At 43.5% G+C, this 20,549-nt stretch overlaps 1 long non-coding RNA gene across 1 annotated transcript in view; it reads left to right on the top strand.

Annotated features, from left to right (window-relative positions):
- The first annotated feature begins 8,920 nt into the window (after positions 1-8,920).
- Positions 8,921-20,549, top strand: part of LOC114857069 (uncharacterized) — a 75,243-nt gene continuing 63,614 nt past the window's right edge. The window contains exon 1 of the long non-coding RNA XR_003786168.3: positions 8,921-9,160. This is a non-coding gene — a long non-coding RNA (uncharacterized LOC114857069). The remainder of the gene's footprint in view (positions 9,161-20,549) is intronic.

The raw sequence follows: 20,549 nt of genomic DNA, 5'->3' as shown, positions 1-20,549 counted from the left end.
CACACTGGGAATCAGACACAATCCAGGTACATGTAAATAGGACAGGAAATGTAATCAGTTAGGTAATCCTCAATGTGGACATACTGATACAGAGATTTTTACCATCATCATCGTCGTCTTCTGGGCCTAAACTGAAAAACTTGAGCTTGAGCCGCAGCAGACGACGGCTGACCTTTGACATGTGGGCTCCCATATGCAGTAGAAATGTGTAGGGCATGACTCAGAATACAGTTGTGAGGTGCCTTCACCTTCACAGTAACAATCCCATGTAGCAATTTGGGCAACGCTACACTTAATTATACTTAATAAATTCTCATTTACTGAAAAGAACAAACATCATGGGACCTCATTATTTTACCCAAGTCAAATAAATCAGCCACTTACTACTTAGCGCTTATAAAATGGAAAGTTATTAAGTTATTAAGGTCATTATCAAAGACTGAAGAACAACTGAGATGACTCTAATAGTACACTGCACAATTATCCATCCATCCATCCATCCATCCACCCATCCATCCATCCATCCACCCATCCATCCACCCATCCACCCATCTATCCATCCATCCATCCATCCATCCATCCATCCATCCATCCATCCATCCATCCATCCATCCATCCATCCATCCATCCATCCATCCATCCATCCATCCATCCATCCATCCATCCATCAATCCATCCATCCATTACCCTACTACTCATGTTAAGGTTCTTGTTGTTACTAAAGACAGTTCTAAAGTAGCTGTCATTGGACAAAACATAAACCCTGGTCAGTCATAAACAGGTCAGTTCTACAGGCAAGATGAAATAATTCTTGTTCACTCCACATTCATATTAGATCAGTTCTTTGTATCTTTTAGCGGCAGTGTTCGGCAAAACCAAACACCCTGCAGCCAGGTAGTGGAATAACATGTTTGTCAGGAATACACTGGGCTGTTGTAGCAGGTAATTTTAGATTTAGCTATATATATTCCCTGACAGCCTCGCATTTTTTAATTTGTCCAATGCTGCCTTTGAAAAATTCCACAAAAACGCTGCCAGTTCTCTCAAATTCTCTGAATGCTTGTACGTCTGTGAATGTTTGACAGATACTCTCTAACCTACACACAGGGATTTTCTAGTAGTTCAGTGGTGCCAAGGTTACTCAGAACTAGTAGTAGACTGAAAAGCAATGTTGTGCTGCCCTCCCTAGTCAAAGGTTGTGTGACTGAGGTGTGCGACTGGTCCCGGCCACAAGCGCCCAACAACCTCCAAACACACACACATATTAGCTGTACAGAAACACCATTTATAATGGCTGTGAAGATTTATCCCCAAAAAACCAAGCCTACCACGTGTCATCTGTTAGATGGTTCAAAGGTCATTCCATTATTAGGTTGCTTCTGAACAAACATGTTAGCTTTGATATATAATGGTTTTGAATTAAGCAAATTATATTTGGGGCAATTATGGTGTAATTATGTGAAATTTGGATCCAGTATTCCCTCAGGCAGCTTGGCAACAGCCAAACTGTGAAAATCCACTCTGCCCACTGAACGTCATTCCGCTGGCGGGGAAATGTGATTTCCTGTCTAATTTCAGACGCCACCTTAGTTTGTTGTGTACCTCGCAGAGTTTCAGTAGCGGAGCTCTATTTAATCAAGTGACTCACTTCACTCTGATCACAGCGTCTTGCCTCAATAATCTGGACCTCCTAATTTAATCATTCCCTCCACTCCACTGATACAGTGGGCAAATATGACTGTGACCTTCAGCTGGTGTTTGGGAGACCAGACAGAACTACACCGGGGACCATCACATATTTGAATCATTTATGTTCGCTGTTTTTACATACAAACAGGGAATATTGATGTGAGACAAAGCAATTTCCTCTTATGCTGAAATGTTTTTACCGATTTGTAAATTATTATTTACACTAGTTGTAGTAGTTACCAGTTGTAAGGAAAATGTATGCAAGTTATATAAAAAAAGCAAATATCTAAAAATACAAGTGTATTCACTGTAATGCCAGTTGATGCTGTGTATCCATATGCAGCCAAGGCCTCTGATTACTGCTTTATACACACGCAGTCTATTGTACAAATTAACAGCTGCTATCGGTTTGGAATTTAGCTCATCTATTTTGATGAGAGTGGTATGAAACAGCATTTACGCACACACACACACACACTTCTTCTGCTGCTTCTTTCTCCGTTCGGGAAAAGTCAAGGATGTTATATGTGAATCCGTGCGGCCCAGATGGATCAGTGGGTGGTCTCAATACACCTGAGGTTGGCTGTTGCACTGGAGCCCCTGGTGAGATGAAGAACTCTGTTTACTGGGGGGGAAAAAAGACCTTTGAAAGGTGGCTGACATCATGTGTACCCGCTGTAAAAACAGATTTACATCAGAGATCTCTTTGGTGCAAAGCCTTCAGCTATAGAGCGATGTAGCAGAATATGTATGTGTGTATGTGTGTGCAACATGTCTTAACATGACTTCTCATTTTTCATGTGCATCTTATTTTCACTTTAACAAGTATATGTTTATGAATGTCTCTGTTACATATCCATACGTGCCTGCAGCCATCTGTCTGGAATGAAAAGGGCAAGAATATACAGGAAAAATATCAAATTTCCCCCTTGATGTATCTCGTAAACAGATGACTTCATCAGTCCTGTGCTTTCTGGTGCCACACAGGTCCCTGTACTCTTCACTTTGTGTACTCGTCCGCCCCCTACTGGCAGTGACACGTACCTGCAGGGCCCTGGTGGTTTTGTCTGTCACAAATATAGCAATTTGTTACTATAGCACCACTATAAAAAAGACACGTGTAAAACAAGAAAAACTACGAGGCTAACAACACAAATATACGTAGGAGGACAAGTTCTAGAACAGGTTCTACTGCGGGGCTGCCAGCTCGTTTTGAAAGTCTCGAGCACATGAAGCCTTGTAACCAGGATCACCAGGCTCGGGTGAGGTCGTCTGGAAGCCGCCCTCTCGCTTGTAAATTAATGTTGCATTCAGAACGGTATTACATAAGAGCCACAAAGATTAAAAGTGATGGATTTTGTGTTCTCCCCCATTTGGCTTCCTTGTGTCCTTGGTGGGCAAAACCATTAACAGCTGACATAGATGAATACTTCACAAGCACAAAAACATACGTTACAGTAGCTGCTGTGATGAGCCCAATAAAAACATTTCATAAAATCAGGCGATTATGTAGCGTGTGATCTCCATCTGCTGTGTGAGCGTTCCATATTATTCTTTCTCCAAGTCCGTGATATGTGTGATACGGAGCTCTGTCCACAGGGCAGAGTTGATGTTTCCATGCCGCAATCAATGTAGTGAGGTGAGACTGATAGAAATTAGTCAGTAATGACAACAGGAATTAAATAAGGGGACTCAAGCAGAGCTGCTTTGGCCGGGAATCGTAAATCTCACGCGGGATCTCCACAGACATGCGTCGCCAGAGAACACAGATCCACCTGCTCACAGGCGGCCGTAATATCCAGACGGTTAAATTTGACGGCGCCGTACGTTGGGCATGACTGGAAATGAGGGGCCGGAAAAATGGGGCCGTGTCCATCCAGACTGAAGAGGAGAAAAAGAGACGTTCTGCTGTGGACGCGGCGTTTGTGGCGCCGGGGTGTGTGTTCACCGTGCACAGGTACGTGCACCGCTGCTGCTAAACACAAGCTGAAGAGCTCGGCTCGGAGGAATGCATTCGTCGTGCATGTCAGGGATCGCTCTTAATTACCTTCAATCTGAGGACCTCTGTTTGTTTTACAGGCTAATGGCTTAGATGGGGATTAAGCACTTGGCACTGGGCTAATTATCCCAGTAGCGGTCCCTGGGCGTCCCAGTGTGAGTGTCACACAAAAAGCCATCAACCAGGGAACAGCACTATCAGTTTTCCCACCGTCCCATTGGGCCGCTGATTTCCCTGTGTTCATTCAGGAGGCGTCAGGTGGAACCTGCTGGGGAGCAATTAGAGTACAGTATGTGTGTACTGTCTATTCAGTAGCAGAGGAAGTAATAGTACATCGACTACAAGCTCTTGTTGGCTTGGGCCCAAATAATAGTGGCTTCTAATATTTGCATGTAATTATGATGTTGTGATGGTGTTGCCATTTTATTAATTTTCAGCCGTTAAGTTGTTTTTCATCTGCCGAACAATGATTAATTGAACCGAAACTTGTCAAAACTTAGGAGTTTTTTATTTTAAAATTCTGTTTGAGTTAAAGCTACAGCAGCTGAGTTAAATAATTCACGGCCATCCAGTTAGCTCCTAACAGGAGCATTGATTTGGTCCAGCACGACAGCTCGTACGTGCGCTCGCTTTGTTTGCACCTGTGTGAGCGCGTGTGTAACTTTTTTATTAGCAGAATTCTTTAATGACACATTGCTGAGACGTTTCTTTTGTTTGTTTTTTCAGAAGCAGGTTTTTGATGAAAATAAATATTACAACAGCTTCTGTTCTTTGTGGGTTATCTATAATTCATATGCTTCTTACATACAAGTAACTGCCTCATATATTTCTTTAATTTCTTGGATTGTCTCTGACTTGCACTGCTTTTCTGGGTATTGTTTTAAGTCTCCTCTCATCCCGAGCCCGCTGCTATCTGGCATCTGCAAATAATTAGCAGCCCCTCAATCCTATCTACTAGGCGCGCATCTACATTGTTCTACTTTAGAAAGAAGGATTAGGAAACAAAGAAAAACAATTCCTCATTGCTATTCAGTTCTTTGATTTCATTACTGCTGCGCCGTAGTGTAACCCTCAGCAGAGCCTATGGCTTTAGCATCGTAATGAAACAAACGGGCGAGATCTGCCGCAGCTACTATGAATAGTAAGATCAAAACTTTGGCTCTTAATTAAGCAATCAGTTTCTCACGCTTTTTTTTTTTCCTTCGCGTGCTGTTTTCCTCATGATTTGCATAAATTCTAATTAAATGGAATAAAAACACGTCAGTGCACAGACTTTGTCAGAGAAAGGTGTTCGGCTTATGATGGAAAAGGAAGGATGCATACGTACATGGACCAAAGTCTTTAAACAGGTACTTTGTACTTTGAGGATAGTTCAGTGTTTTTTATAGCGCAGACAGTTCAGAGCTAAATAACAACAGAAATGTGATAATATAACAAGGCACAATGTAAATAAATGCACAGATAATTGGATTTTCAGGCCACAGCCTTGAAGGATGCTGTTTTTCACTCTGTATCTCTAGGATGGTGCAGACGGGCTCCTCCTCTCTGCCCCGAGCTACGCATCCTACAACAAAAGAGCCATCACAGAACAAGCCGGGGATGACACAGGCTGGATTTGAACCCGGAACCTGTGTGGAGGGTGAACACCAGCGCTTGAAAGTGGACAGGGAATCCCGGCATTCACACCACAGCGCTGTGGAGGCGGCCGGACTGGGCGATCCGTCAGCGAAGCGGCCTGAGAGCCAGGACATCACGCTGCCGTCCACCTGCTTCAATTGCAGCCGTCGCCCCGAGGGATTGGACGGCCTTGAAAGCGACGCAATCAAAGAACGCGATTGTCATCGCGCACCCACCTCTCGTTGTGGAAATGAGCCCCGCGGAGCTGCCGCCGGAGAAAACCGCTCACAGTGGTGAAAAGAGAAGCCCGCATTCAAATGAAACGCCTTTATTATTGCTCCCAAATAGACCAACTGGGCTAAAGATTGACCTGAAACGCACAAAACACACACATTGTTGTCATTTACAATGTATAACACACCTCTGATGGCTGGGTTGTAAATTGATTCACTTTTTTCTTTACATTTTTCACTTGCTGTCCCATTTCTGTCCTATCGTAAAACGATCTAGTCCACACAGCAACAGAGCGGCTGAGTAAAAGCAATCAAATCTGTTTTCCACTTTAGTGCAGTAAAGTTTTTATAAACTAAAGCTGTACTTTACGCTAGAATGAAAACTCAAACTCACTTGCTTTGAAATTATTTTATGTATTTAATATACTAATGCACTTTGCATTCCATCAACTTTCAGGCCTGCATTTTATTCACCCCTCTATTTTACCAGGAAGGTCACTGTACTGTACGGTTCCTGCCAGAAACATAACAAAAAGTGTGAAACTGTAGCAGCTACATGTATGTTTCATCCCCAAAATCCCTGATTGCCCCCATGTTCGTCAGTGTGTTCTCACAGAAATAGAACCAAAAACGTACCAAAGTGCAAATATTCCCGTATGTGAATGATGCATTAATTGAACTTTGACCCAAAGTTTCTTTGTCTTGTGTTAACACTTTGTTTCATGCCCTACAGTATATAACTGTACTTGCTCACTTTTACAGAAACATTTTTTTAAAGGCAAGATAATTATTTTGTGCGATCAGAGCCCTTTCTTTAGTTCAATTCACCACTGTATTATACTTTATATGCGATCCCACCGCAAAGGCAGATTCTATTTCTGGCTCGTCTGGTGAAATTCATTAATTATTAGGAACCTACTTTTTGAGCTTTAGAAGCACGGATGACTTTCACTTATGCAGCAGGAAATCATAACGTATTAAATTGGCCAAGCCGGTGGCATACCTACATACAGTACATGTACGTTATTATACACATGTGAGTTCTCACTACAGCGCTCTACTCAGAAATATTACATTTGTCTGGTCCTGCAAAATGGGGGCAACTCTTCGAAGCTGCTGATACAAACATTGATATTCCGCTCACACCGCAGACTGTACGAGTAGATAAGAGGGCATTAAAATGCTTGGAAAGGAGCTTCAATCAATTTAGGCTGTAATTACATATTAACAAATGGGATTTTACAAGTTAATGTACATATTGGCAGCAGGGCGAAGGCTTACTGATTGGTCCTGGGGACTTTTTGTCTTCATTTGTTATTTAGTTCCTTTCACAGTTGCTGACCAAGGTCACTTCTAGTCTTTCATGCGCCACTTTTCTGGCAGCATGGAGTAAAATCCATCATATTAAGCAGCGCACAACAAATTCAGGCAGACAAGTAAAATCTTTAGTGGACGACAGCTGCAGAATTCAAGATGGTTTTTCAGTCATCTATAAATCTTCATCACTTCTGTTGCGGGCTTATAATCATATAAACATAAGAGGCATTTATAAAAGTCACTTTTTACAGTATAGCATGTAACCACTCCTTTACTCTGCTGTAGTAAAGTTAGTAAAGTAAAGTAAAGTGTACAGTTTTTACCTCCCTACTGTATCTGAAGGGTCACCCACGTCTTGACTCTAACCACTAAGGAAGTAGCAGCATTTTACACATACGCAGCAACAAAGTGATATATGCTATAGATGGAACAGTTACAGGGTGATATATTTATAAACTGCATGTCTGTGTGTGACCCACAAGCTGTTCACAAAGCCGATGCATGTGGCACAATGAATAAACCACACGCATTTCATGCATCAATACGTTTATTATTCATTATTGTGTAAAGTATTTATCAGCATGGTTAGTAAACCTTGTGAAGTGATTACACATAGTGTTTTGAAACAAATCAAGAAGCTTTTCTTCTTGATATCATTACATTGCTGAATAGAAGTGTGTGTGTGTGTGTGTGTTTGTGTGTGTGTGTGTGTGTGTGTGTGTGTGTGTGTGTGTGTGTGTGTGTGTGTGTATATAGTAAATGTACAAGAATGAAAACCATTTATTTATTATTCCAACAACATTTTTTCATAAAGGTTGCATGGTATTTGAGTAGATGTACTTTACTGTACTGTTTCTACTGCTTCATTCATGTAGATGTTAATTAGATAGCGCTCTACCCATAGATAGGTAATTAACTGTGGCCATGCATAGTGCAGGACATGACTGTTTGGTTGTAGTTACTTGTTGACTTTTTCATATTTAACTACAATTTTGTGAATGTCTAAGAAATTAAAATAATTTTATTTTATTTCTTTGTATCATGCTAATTAAGAGTATTTATTCACCACTGGCAGGGGATTAATCTCTAGAGCTTGTTTGTAGAGAGCCTTAACTACTAATTTGCAAATTAGCAGGAGTAGTAGTTGTAGATGCTCCTAAACTTTTAATGTGAACTTAATGAACTCAGCTCCACCGAGACGTTTGGGCTGAACACATTAGTCAGGAGAGCTGACAGTTAACAGCTTTATTAGAGCGAGACAGTTATTTGGCAGAGTGTGTGTGTGTGTGTGTGTGTGTGTGTGTGTGTGTGTGTGTGTGTGTGTGTGTGTGTGTGTGTGTGTGTGTGTGTGTGTGTGTGTTGCATTTGGATTCATTCATCATCCGGTCTTTTACAGAGTTGCCTGTGATGCCCCAACAACATTCTGCATCGTGCAGTGTTACTCGTCACATAATCACAGTAGGCACATACAGTATCACACTTGCAGAAGGACACAGTTTCTATAGGAACCAGAAACTGCTGAGGGTTTTATTATTTTATAAGTTATTCATGTTTGTATATGTATTCTGCCCAAGGAAGAGTTGTCTGTTGTTGACACACCACAAGTCAGAATTCAGAGAAATGTTGATTTACAGTATAGGGAATGCAGTACATCTTCCAGGTGTAGCAGCCTTAAGGGTGATGAAGGCTGTATAGTCACAGTCAAGTGCAAAATCACTGTTGCATAATTTCTGCTCAGAGGGCACCTACTATAATCCTACTGTACGGCAGAAGGCTGCTTTTTGTTCTGCTTACATATCAAATGACACATTGACAGGTCGAAGAAACTACAAAACACCAATAAACCTGCTTTGATTAAACAAATCAAGAAGTTAAACAGTAAAAGTGGAGAAGCCATAGCATGAAATTTATAGTGTTTAAAAGATTGGATCTTGTATTTAGCTGTTTTATCTTCTCCTTTGGTCTGTGTATAGTTGAAGTTGGCTAATCAAGCTAAATAAAGCTGAAAACGTCGCCGTACACGTAACTATCAGGCCGCATATGGTCTATTTCACTCGTCGCGTGCACTAGCGCGCCTCCTTCCCCTCGGAGAGAATCTACAGGAAGGCAGCGAGTCCAGGAAACAGCGTTTGAGACCCGGCCCTGTGACCGAGGTTTGGGGCGTCGACCAAACTTCACTTGGACCAATCGCAGTTCGCGGCGAAACTTTGTAAACAACTCTCACGCGCTGTTTGACGCCTAGTCTTTTGTGTTTACTACGCGGAGAGGCCGCGGCGCTGCGGTCCGGCGGGAAGCGTCGCGACAGGTGAGCTACGTCGCACTTTTAAATGTCCGCAGCGCGTTCGGGCGCTCGCTCGCGCGGCGCCTGTGTTTGTGCTCTCGTGACTCTCGTAGTAGTACTATCGGCAGTAGTAGTTGTGGCGCTGGTGCAAAACAGCTGACGCGCAGCGCAACTAATGGAGAGTTTCAACGTCTTCTGTGTTTGTTACTTTACAAGCGATGGAGCGAGAGCAGTAACGGTCACAGCCTTCGTGTAACGGAAAGTAACGTTAACTCAACAATGTCGACGTCACTGAGCCCCGAAACGTTACACATTTGTCCCGAGCGCGCAGCAACACCCACGTACACTATAAACGTCTTCTACGACGTTGTTGTGTATAATAAGTAGTAATTGTGTTTGTCGGTGGAACGCAGGGTTCGGTGATGCTCGCTTCCACCTCCGCGTGACGGCGCCTGAAGCCGCACGGTCGCCGTGACACCGCGCGTCTCACCGCGCGTCACGCTGCTTCGTTCTTTATGTCTTTACCAGGAAGCCATTATGTGTTTCAGGTCGAATAAGGGCCCTTGGAGAAGCAGGTAGACTTAACAAGCTTTTGGGTAATTTTCTGAGTAATTTCAGCCTAATGATGGAGCAGAGTTCATTGAAAACCACTTAACTTTTGCCCAGTGACAGACTCTGAATGTGTCCCGGTGGTGTTAAATACAGGTATCGAGAATTTCTTTGGCTGTTTTTTTAAGTGTGAGACAAGGACATGTGCAAATCCATAGACTCAACGAGTAGACGCTGACAGGTTGAAGTGATCAAGGGTTGGATTATGTTTTAAAAGCTCCTTATAATGTATAAAATGGGTTTAAAAGCCTGTTAATGACAGCTACTTTTTCAAATTGAAGCTTACCCTGAACGACTTTTTTCTCTTCAACTCACTCACTGAGCCACACACTGAACTTTCCCTTTAGGGAAGCTGCCGTCGTCTCGGTGGACCGGCGCTGCTCGGCGCGTGCTGTCGCCTCTGTTTTTGTCTCAACAGGCTGCTATAGGCTGCAAAGGTCTTGACTTTGAACGGATGTGGGCACAACTTTCATTGTGGAACATCAACATCTGCATGCTGTGCGTTCCCCCAGCACGCCCACCTCATCTGGAGGAGGGGGGGGGGGGGGGGGGAGGGAAAAGCTTCCTGTCAGAGTGGCTGCACGACTAACCTGGCTGAATCTTGGGCCTGGTGTGTGTGTTGGGGAGGGTATTTTCTATGCGTAATCGTGATCTTCTCTGGAACCTCTCTGGAAGTGTGATGCGTCTTTTGTGCATTTGTGGCTTGGCTGCTTTTGTGCCCTCTTTTGTTTTTGTACTCTTGTCAGTGTGTGTTTTTTTCTGTTTAGTAGAAATTCGCTCTCGTGCAGTCATTCTTCTCTGAATTTTACAAACAGCTTTTGTTAGGCTTAGCAGAGTATACAACAAGATTTGCAGGCTTGTTATTGCAGTTACAGTATTTTATCCACACTGACTAAAATACTTGCTTGTGTTGTTGATCTTGAAGTCACTTGGTTGTTTGGTGTTAAGTTGTAGTAAAACGGAAAGTGCAAAAATAATCGATGGGGCAAAAAGAATTTCACTTCCACTCCTTCACTTCAGCGTCTCCCAGAAACGATTTTTTTTAGTCATTTATCACAGTGATAAACAGGTACTGAGGTTTGAATTGGTGACAACTGAGTTTTTTAAGTTATTAACTTCACAAATGGGTCGTTGTAAACTACAAAACTGAGTAATGTTAAGTTCAAATAAATAAATTAACTAATGAGCATGAGCAATGAAAATAAGTGGTTGAACAAATTGTAGTTACCTGGCTTAAAGCCATCCCACTACTGGCTTTTTGTGGTTTGGCTGAAGTTGTGGAGCAAACGAATAAGTGTTTTTACTCACTGTAGATATCGGGTCTGGTCGTGCATCATTTGTTTCATGTTTGACTTTACATCTAAAGAAAAAACTTGTTGGCTGCCAAGGAAACGCTGAAACCAAAATGTTTTTCAGATGATAGTGTGTACATTGTGTACCATGTACACATGTACTGTGATATTTGTGCAGCTGTGAGATAAAAGAGGAACGTAGTCAGTAATCTCAAATGGAGTCAAGTGAATAGTTTGTTTCCTGTTGAGTCGCTGTCACAGATAACCAAGACGCTGACTTACATGAAACGACGTCATTGCTTCCTGTCATAGTAACCAAACACAAACAAGGCGTGCGGAACGTGAACAGCGAGGGGGAGTCTGTGGCGTCGGCTGCTTCAAAAGCACAATGCAGCGGGGCGACAATGAGGATTAAGCTGAGTGTCATTCATGTGACAAAACGCCAAATCACTGAACGTTTGTCATCATTTATGCAGCATTCACGTGATGAACGTGTGGAGAAACCAAACAACTCCTGCTTTGACTCAGGTTCGTGTTCGCGTCCACCGCCAGCTGAGCGAAGGCAGCGCGACCGCGTCACTGCTTGGAGATAAACAGTTGTTGCACAGCAGTCATGTCACGCAGTTCAGATGGATCTGATGTGTCACATTGATTGATGAGTCATATGAGAATCAAACATTTTGCCAGAAATGACTACTTGTCTTTCTCGGTATTAGTTATCGAAATTATGAAGTAAAACCCTGTTCATCTTGCGACGTGTCCAACAGATGATGTAAGTAACAAGAACGTTTTCACTCCACACTCGAAAATCGAAACTTGGCAGCCAAACCAAAGTAAAGCTGTAGCTTTTTTCTGTAAATCGGTGCTGCTCAGCATCGCTACACTAAGTGTGGGACGTGGGGTGGCGCACGGAGCTGATTTAGGAGATACAAAGAGTCAGTGAATCATCATGTCAGACAGCTGGAATAAGTAGGAGACAAGGATGAGAAAGAAAGGGCTCTTTAATGGCGCCGTACTAGTGTTTTCAGTGCAGCAGGAGGAGGAGGAGGAGGAGGAGGAAGAACGGTGTCACGTTGGATGTGTCTACTATAGAATTGGACCAGAATCAACTACGAGTCTCTGCAGCTGTGCTACAGGAAGAACATCCTGCCTTGGCAATTCCTATTATGCTGGATTACATACTGTACTTTAAGGAGGGACTTACATGGGTTACACATTAAAGCGTCAGTGTAAGATGAAAAGTCTGCATTTTAGATTAGTTATTCACACCAGATTACATTTTACACCCAGGACTTCTGTCTACAGCATCGGATTTAAAAGGACAGAACGTCTCTTTAAAGTACTGGCATTCTTTTGCCATACACACATTATTTGTTTACTCTGATTCACAGCTTTGCATGATTAAAAGAAACAGTGTGTGCTCCTGCGTGATTGCTGAGGCTTGTCGTGTGATCAGTGAAGTAGAAAAGAAAAATTATATATATGTGTATATATATATATATATATACACACATAATATATACATACACATAGGGTAAGCTGTTGTTATCTTCTTTGCAATCAAAGTATGCCTTTTGTGGCTCGTTTGCAGGCCTAGTCAGACATTTCAGCTGTTTAAGGTGTGTCTTGGCTTTTGCGTTTTAGGTAGAACAGCTGCTGGCAAGGCAGTGCTGAAAATTCCCCCGGGTGCCTACGTCAAGGCATGTCAAAGCATTTCCCAAAGGTACTCTCACACTTGTTATGTCATGAAGTGTGCCGGGTAGACTTTTTTTTTTCATCTACCTTTAGCGGAAGGCGGCTCCGCTCCTGTCGAGCGGATTTGTTATTTTAAACCTACAGTATCTTGCAAATGATCTCTACATCAGTGCAAAACTCAAACACAAGGACAAGTTTGCTCTGCAGCATTGTCATTAGAGGTACAACTTTACACCAACTTCAAAACATCACATTGTCTTTTGAAGTAAATGTCAAGATTGTGGTTTAAACTTTTTTTGGAGAATCCTCCAATTCAACTCTCGCGGTTGATTTGTTCAGATTTAACTTTTCCTTATTTCTGTTATGTACCGTTTATGAAGGGTTCAGCTAAAAGGTGGTGGAACTCTGACCTCTAGTGGAAGCGTTGTACAACGCAAGTCATCCTTTCAGCATCTATGCCGCTCAGTGATGAGTGTGACGCACACAGTAGAATGCAGTAATCCTCCTTAAAGTTTGTACTTAGTAGCATTTGCTAGATGTGCACACAGGGTTGTATCAGCCTGAGCTACACTGTTACAAAACTGTAAAACTAATTATTCTGAAATAAAAACGTTGGTTTAAAAGCCTACAAAATACCTACAAAAATAGGTATTAATGTTTTTTGTTTATTCATTTTATTTTGAAATAACCTATTTATTATGAGTATAATTTAGTTAGCATACTATACAATTAGCTTGTTAAAAAATAAACCTGTTCTACACCATGATTTGTGACAAGGTGTTATCTTGCAATTATAAATAAATACGCACACACTTTTTTAATAATGGTTAATAAAGTACATATTACGGATGTTCTTCTATAAGCTTAATGGTAGAATATGATCGTGTGCCCTTTAATCCTCAGTAGTCACCACTGCTAATCTCGTAGATCACCACTAGAGAGCAGAAAAGTCATGGCAATGAATTCATTTTTAAAGGTGTTTTAGGACGCATGCCTTCATTTTAACGTGGTTTTACTAGATTTATCACAAACCATATTCAACTGGTTTTAGACTAAAATTATCAAATTACACTAAAATAAACTACGTCCTGTAGCAATTTAAGGATTCTTTTAACGTTATTTTGAGAAATATAGTGCAAAAACTTCAAGACTCAATAAAATATAATAGTGTTTGTGTGAGGGGTAGAGAGAAAGAGGCCAATAAGAGACAGGGAGCCCTTTTAAAATTGCTTACATACAGTAGGAAGGATGTTGAAACTCCAAATATTTCTCAGTGAAACCCCACGGTGAATAAAACTGAGCCATATTGTGTCCGCGTGTTATTCCTCCGCTTGCCCTGACTCTCCTTGTGCGGTGGGCGGCTCAGGATGCTCTGCAGTCACGTGAAGGTTCCTGTGTCTTGCGGTGGATTTGACTTGAAAGTGGACGTTGATTGAGCAACACTTTCCAATAAGCTTTGCGTAGGTGTGTATCTGCTGCACATGCCATGCTCTACCCTACCTTATACGCATACACCCCCAGGCCCCGTTTGATGCATCGACAAATGCCTAGCACTCACAACACACACTCACTGTCGTGGCCGTGCAGCAGAAACGACCTAGGTTCCTCAGCTAACCGTGTTTATGCAGGCTCGTGGAGGAGGCCTCTCACTGGGTCGCCTCAGTCCACCTCCAAACCCCCACTGGCTCCAGCCTCTGTTGATCTAGACATTGTGGACTATTTTCAACCCCAGCGCCACGCAGGAAGCTGCGCTCAGTTGGCCAGCTCTGAGTGTCTTGCTCCAAACCTTGCTTTGAAATTGTAGATCGAATGGCGTCGGCGTCAATGAGAGTTAAAAATCAGAATAGAAGTGGTGTTCTCTCTTGTGTAGTACAGTGGATGCATGAGTTTGACCTGGTTAACTGTTGTTGACACACTGTGAAACACGCTGCTGACATCATAAGCGCAGGTAATATGCAACAGGACCCGGTGTTCTGTGTAGTTCATACAGTCCAAACACAACTTCGAAGAAATGTCGGCCGCGGTTGAAGTTCTAACAGCTACAGCATTATGCAAAGTTACATTCACAGTCTTCTATTATGTCCAAATGTAACAGTAACCCTCTTCGACAGAACCTTCACCTCCCGGTATTGAAGAAATTGCTCCTTTTCTTGAGGCTAATTGGCCTTTCCTTCCCCGGCCTGTCACATCAAGATGAATGACTTAATTTGTGAAGGCATGTGGCCCTAACCTGCTTAATTAGAACAAATAAATCCACCAGACTTGGTAAAGGTCGCCACACAAGTGCTGCTGAATCAAGTCAGTCCCACTGACTTTACAGCTGGAGTGGGAGCTTTTCTGTGGATACAAAGCAGTGAGGCTGAATTGATGTTGTGTGATTAAACAGGGATTCTTCACCTAAATAGATTTTTTTCATCGTTTATGGAACATAATAAACTTGTGTAGATCATAAGTGAGAAGTATTCTTTTTTCCCTGTATCTAGTTTAATGAGGGTTAGTGGATTCTGTTACTTTCTGTTATTTGGTTACTTTATATTATGTCTTTGCCTCAACTTCATAGTCCTTTGCTCTTCCTCTATTTTTTGTCCATAGTTTTTAGGTTGTGACTGTCTTAGTAGCTGATCCACTGGCACTTCTACCCATAGGATCTGACTCTGGACCCTCGTTGAGCAGATAAAAAGGTGCGCTCTGTCTCCAGCTTCTCATCTTGCCCATTCGTTACCATCAGGCTGCCTCTCTCTCATCTCAATCCCCGCTAAACAATAAGGCCGGCGTCACATTGATCTGCGAGACTAGACATCAACCCCCATTGCTTGTGCTGTCCTTCAGTCCAACGCATGCCGTTCTCCTCAGCTCATCACTGGTTCTGCACCTACTGCAACTTGGCTTAATTCTGCACCATGCATAATGATGCCAAAAGTGTGCCCCTCCAAGACACACACAGCTTTGCAGGATACTGTAACTGACTATCACTATGTTGTGCAAAGTAGGGCAAAGGTCACCAAAGCGTTGCGTGACTCTTGTGGGCACCCTTTTGGCTTGTGTGGGTCTGTATGCGTGTTCTGTATGTGAGGCCCGAGAGACGAGGAGGAAGAGGCGAGGAGCGTGCGTTCCACACTGATGGGGCAACCGAGGGGGACCCTGATAGGCCCCAGCAGTTCCCTGAGCAGCACCCAGCATAGAGGAACAACTATGGCCTTTGTTGGTCACCCCATGGATCTCACACACAGTTAATATAGACTTTTCCCACTGACTCTGCCAAGAGTCTGAAGTCATTTAATGAAGTGGCGGCTGAGTTTCGAAGGAGCCAGTGTGCTCGCTGCCTGCACTGACAGAATGGAAAATGTCTGTGTTATGCAGCGTACAGCGAGTGACAAGAGGAGCGTGCTCTGATACTCACCTCTCTCCACACACACACACACACACACACACACACACACACACACACACACACACACACACACACACACACACAAACACACACACACACACGCACACACGCACTAGGTACATGCACACACACATTAAGATACAACAAAGCTTTGTAAAGGGACACTTGCATTTGACGTGGACGGTAATCGCCTCGTTCTCTCTCTCTCGTTCATTCAGGGATTCATCAGTGACTCTGGCAGGTTTGTAATCGCCTGTGATTACGTGTAATGATAGCAGTTTCCTTATGCTGAACTCACAGCTAAAGTGTTAAGCTGGCATCCAGTTGTCCGTGCGAATTTTGTGTGGGTTTTTTTGTATAAATTACGTGGAACACTAGTAAAAAAAATCTGAGGGGCGAAACATGTGGCACTTGTGTACTTAAAATGATAAAGGATAATTGTTTCAGAAGTCTTTTGTAGTTATCTCTTTGTTTGGTTCATTTATCAGTGCAGAACCTCACCTTTCATGTCCATTTTCACGGCTGTCTATTTATCTACTCCAGCTCTGAATGGACAGTATGTCTGTATGTATTTGGTCGCACTTCTATTCAAGTCCCTGTCTTTTCATCAATCTGTGGGCAGATTGCAGGCTGTTTTGGTGTCCTATTGTGCAGCTGTCCCTTATTTTCCAAACACTCGAGTGTCATTTGGTTCAGATTCCATCCCTTTCAATTCTCGTCCCTTTTCTATGGCTCCACTAGTGTACGTCTCATTGAGTGTGTATCAGCGGGCAGATTCATTCTTCTCTTCTTCTAAAAGCACATTGCTTTGCTTCATAGATGCCATAAGCCTTCTTTTTAAATCCACGGACAATATGTTTTTGTCCATCCTCCTCTGTCCTTTTCAGCTGGGAGTGCAGGGATTCTCTCTGTTTCACCCTTCACTCTCTCTCTGTCTTCCCCTCTTCCCCCTCTGTGTGTCTCTGCCTCTCTGAGGGCATGTGGGAGGACCCCTGAGTGCGGTGCTTCTCTTGAAGATCAATTGTCTGCTTGTAATGAACCGTGATGAGAGATAACAGAACGATGGTAATAATTCATGCAGGCCTCGGTGAGGAGCACGTGGCTAGCTGCCGGCCCAAGCCGCGATAGCCTCCTGCGTTACTACCTAAACAATGCAGAGGCATGGCAGCAGCACCGGCCCTGCTCTGGTCCAGCGATCCCAGAGTCACTTACAGTAGCAGCCGAAAGCTGTGTGCGATCACTAACACGCCAGCTCAGCAACCGTGTCCTTGGTGCCTTGATTAGGATCTTTTAATTCTTCACCCCCTCCTTGTGTTTTATATATAATTCTCAGGCTGTAGATATGTATTTGTACAGTCAGATGAAGATTGCAGTAATGGTTTATTGGATAATATTGCATCTTTATTGAAATTTGCATCTTTATTGAAATTTGCTCTAACATTTTTTAATTGGTCATTGGATCACTGATTCACAGCAAGAAGGTCCTGGGGTTGATTCCGCGCCTGCCCAGGTGCCTTACTGTGTGGAGTGTGCATGTGCCCGTGTCTGGCTGGGTTTTCTCACAATATTCCCGTTTCCTCCCACAGTCCATACACATGCAGTTGAGTTGACTGGAGATTCCAAGTTGCCCATAAGTGTGAGTGCCTGATTAACAGCTGGGATGCTTAAGTGGTAGAGAATGAGTGAGGGCTGTTTAGTGCCCTCCTTGTAACCCAGGAAGGATCAAAGCAGCTATTAGCCAGAAACGGCCTATTTCATATTCAGGCATCACAACCCAAATTAAAACAGTCAAACGGGTATAAAGAATTGAGGATAGATTAAAAAACGTTCTAACAGCCTCCATCACTGTATTATTGCAGAAGAGTTGACCTAATTTTCAATCTTCCATATTCCTCAGCTGGGCATGAAAGAGAAAAAGACAACAGTGTGTTAAAGAATATGGTTTACATAGTTCGGTGCCATTTTAATACACAATAAAACAATTCCAATCTGTCCTTAACAGTTGTCATGAGAACAAATACCTGTACAGCATTTACATCAGATCTATGGGCAGCATCTTCAGAGTAGTAGTTAACCCATGTCTGTGTCTGTATAACTAGATAATGAACTTGTTAAACATCAGCTTAATGCTGCTATTTGTATAATCAGGAGGAGAGTGGCCAGTTTGGCTACTGTGGATGTTTAGCCAGATATTCAGATAACGTACACTTTGTTGTTGTGTGGTGGATTTTACTGCGCGGCTCAGCACAACGGAAGAGTTGTTGGAAGGGTCAATGAAAAGGGCAGCGAGCATTTTCAGTGAATACCTGAGAGAACGTGTGCGTGCGTGTGGTCTGGGAGACGGAGGCTCAGGTTTGATGGAGCTTCATGTGCTGTAGCTTAAAAGTCGTGTTTTGCACAACATCCGGAGAGATGGACGGACGATGTGGAAAAGATCATAACATAAAGAAAGAGAGTCCCCCCTGCAAGTGTGCTTCGAGTGTGCCATCAGTTTGGTGGTCTTCCTCTAAAGCTTGTTAATTAGTGCAGAATGTAGTCTATAGTTCCACTGCCAGCACTGATGAAAAGACGAAAGGGAAAGAGAGAGAGGGGAAGCTTGTGCAGCTGCCAAGGAAGAGGAATCTGCAATAGGCTGAGAGTGGTTCCAAATGCGAGAGCATTACATGGAGCCTTCCAGGGCTCCTGCCTCCTGACCCCAGAGCTCCACAGTCACACACAGCGGCGCTAGGGTGAGTTGTCACTGTAGTGAAGATGTGGTGAGCTGAAGCTGCTCAGGGTGAAACAACACAAACCATGCTGCATGGGCCACACATCCATCTCCTTTCACAAGGAGGCATCAACTCTCGCCTTATTTCCAAGCCTTACCTGAGGGAATGAATGTGTAGTCATGTTATTTAATGGTTCCTTTTTGTGTCATCGAGGTTTAAATCCAAGCAGAAGGATGCTCAAAAGGCCCTAAATCCTCTCAAAGACATTGCTCAATATTCTGTCAGGTGTTGCTGGAGATATGTTTTATGCTATGTGAATGGCTGTAGATTAAGTCAGGTCCCAGCCCCTCCCCTCTCCCCCACTCCTCCAATGTGGCTTCATTCAAGCCATTCACCGGCTTCACAGCAATTCTTAGTATAATCACACATAGCAGCACAAAAGGGAAACCGGCCTGTGTGAATGTACGTCACACCCTGCAAAGCACTAACACCTTGACAAATGAAATGGAATGGAGCAGGATTACGGCCTATATAAGCATTGCAGGGCTTCACAAAGGCGGCCTTTAGGATCACAGGCTGCACATGTGAGGACTGGCCGCGTACTGTAAAACCTAGAGGTTATTATCAGTGCATGCGGTAGGAGTGGAGAGGCTGCATGGATGGAAAACGCCATTATGTCACCTCAGCTGCAGCCTCCCTGACCGGCCACACTGTGGTGCTTTGTGTGCGGCAGACGGAGGAGCAGGAAGTCTAAAGGAACCGACGGCGCACAGTGACAGGGAGACGTGAAGCAGCACCAGTTGTTATTAACATCCACATCTGTTGCATTCTATTCATCTAACTGAAAAATCGGTCCAAATAACAATTATATCATCCTGTGTGTCCAAGAAATCATATTTTTGTTTTTATTTATTATAGTTTACTCTCTTTGAATTGAATAGATGCTTGTGGCGCTATATAGATGGATGGGAGTTAGAACAGCTATGAAAATCCAATAAGTACATGTGCTGTAAAACACTGTTTCTCTCTCACTCAGTCCTTGTGGTTTGCCTCAGAACATCTGCTCCCAGCCGGCCACCTGTCTGCTGTCAAGTGCAATATTAATGTACGCCATACACTTGTTAATTATTTCCCCTGAATGCAGGTACGTCAGGCCGAATACACATACACAGAGTTGAAAAGATAAGTTTCTAAGTGATCACTCTCTTTATTGCTCTCTTTGCTTCTCCGTGTCCAGATGTCGTTTCGCAGGTCTTTCTGTCTACTGGGGTGGTGTTGGGGTGTGTGTGTGTGTGTGTGTGTGTGTGTGTGTGTGTGTGTGTGTGTGTGTGTGTGTGTGTGTGTGTGTGTGTGTGTGTGTGTGTGTGTGTGTGTGTGTGTGTGTGTGTGTGTGTGTGTGTGTGTGTGTCTGAGCGCAGCGTGCCTCCATACACCAACTACAGGCCGTTTCCCAGGAGACGCACAACTGCGTGTGCTGGGAGGGTGGCAGAGAGATGGTCGAGGGGGCGGATGGATGGGATGGCGTGATGGAGGGGTGGCATGTCGAGCCAGGAATGGAAAAGTGAGGGGGGGGCTGCTGTCCAGTAATGAGAGGTGTCGTCGGAGGGGAGATGCAGAGGGGGTGGCAGCAGAGCGAGGCCAGGCCAGGCCAGGCGGGTGGCACGGCAGTGGGGCCTCCTTGTGTCCCGCTCCCTCTTGTCCCTCCTGGTCTCTTTCGC

The sequence above is a fragment of the Betta splendens genome, chromosome 6, assembly GCF_900634795.4.
Source record: "Betta splendens chromosome 6, fBetSpl5.4, whole genome shotgun sequence".
Lineage (NCBI taxonomy): Eukaryota > Metazoa > Chordata > Actinopteri > Anabantiformes > Osphronemidae > Betta > Betta splendens.
The sequence above is the reverse complement of the archived record's forward strand: the minus strand, read 5'-3'. Positions and strand labels throughout refer to the sequence as shown.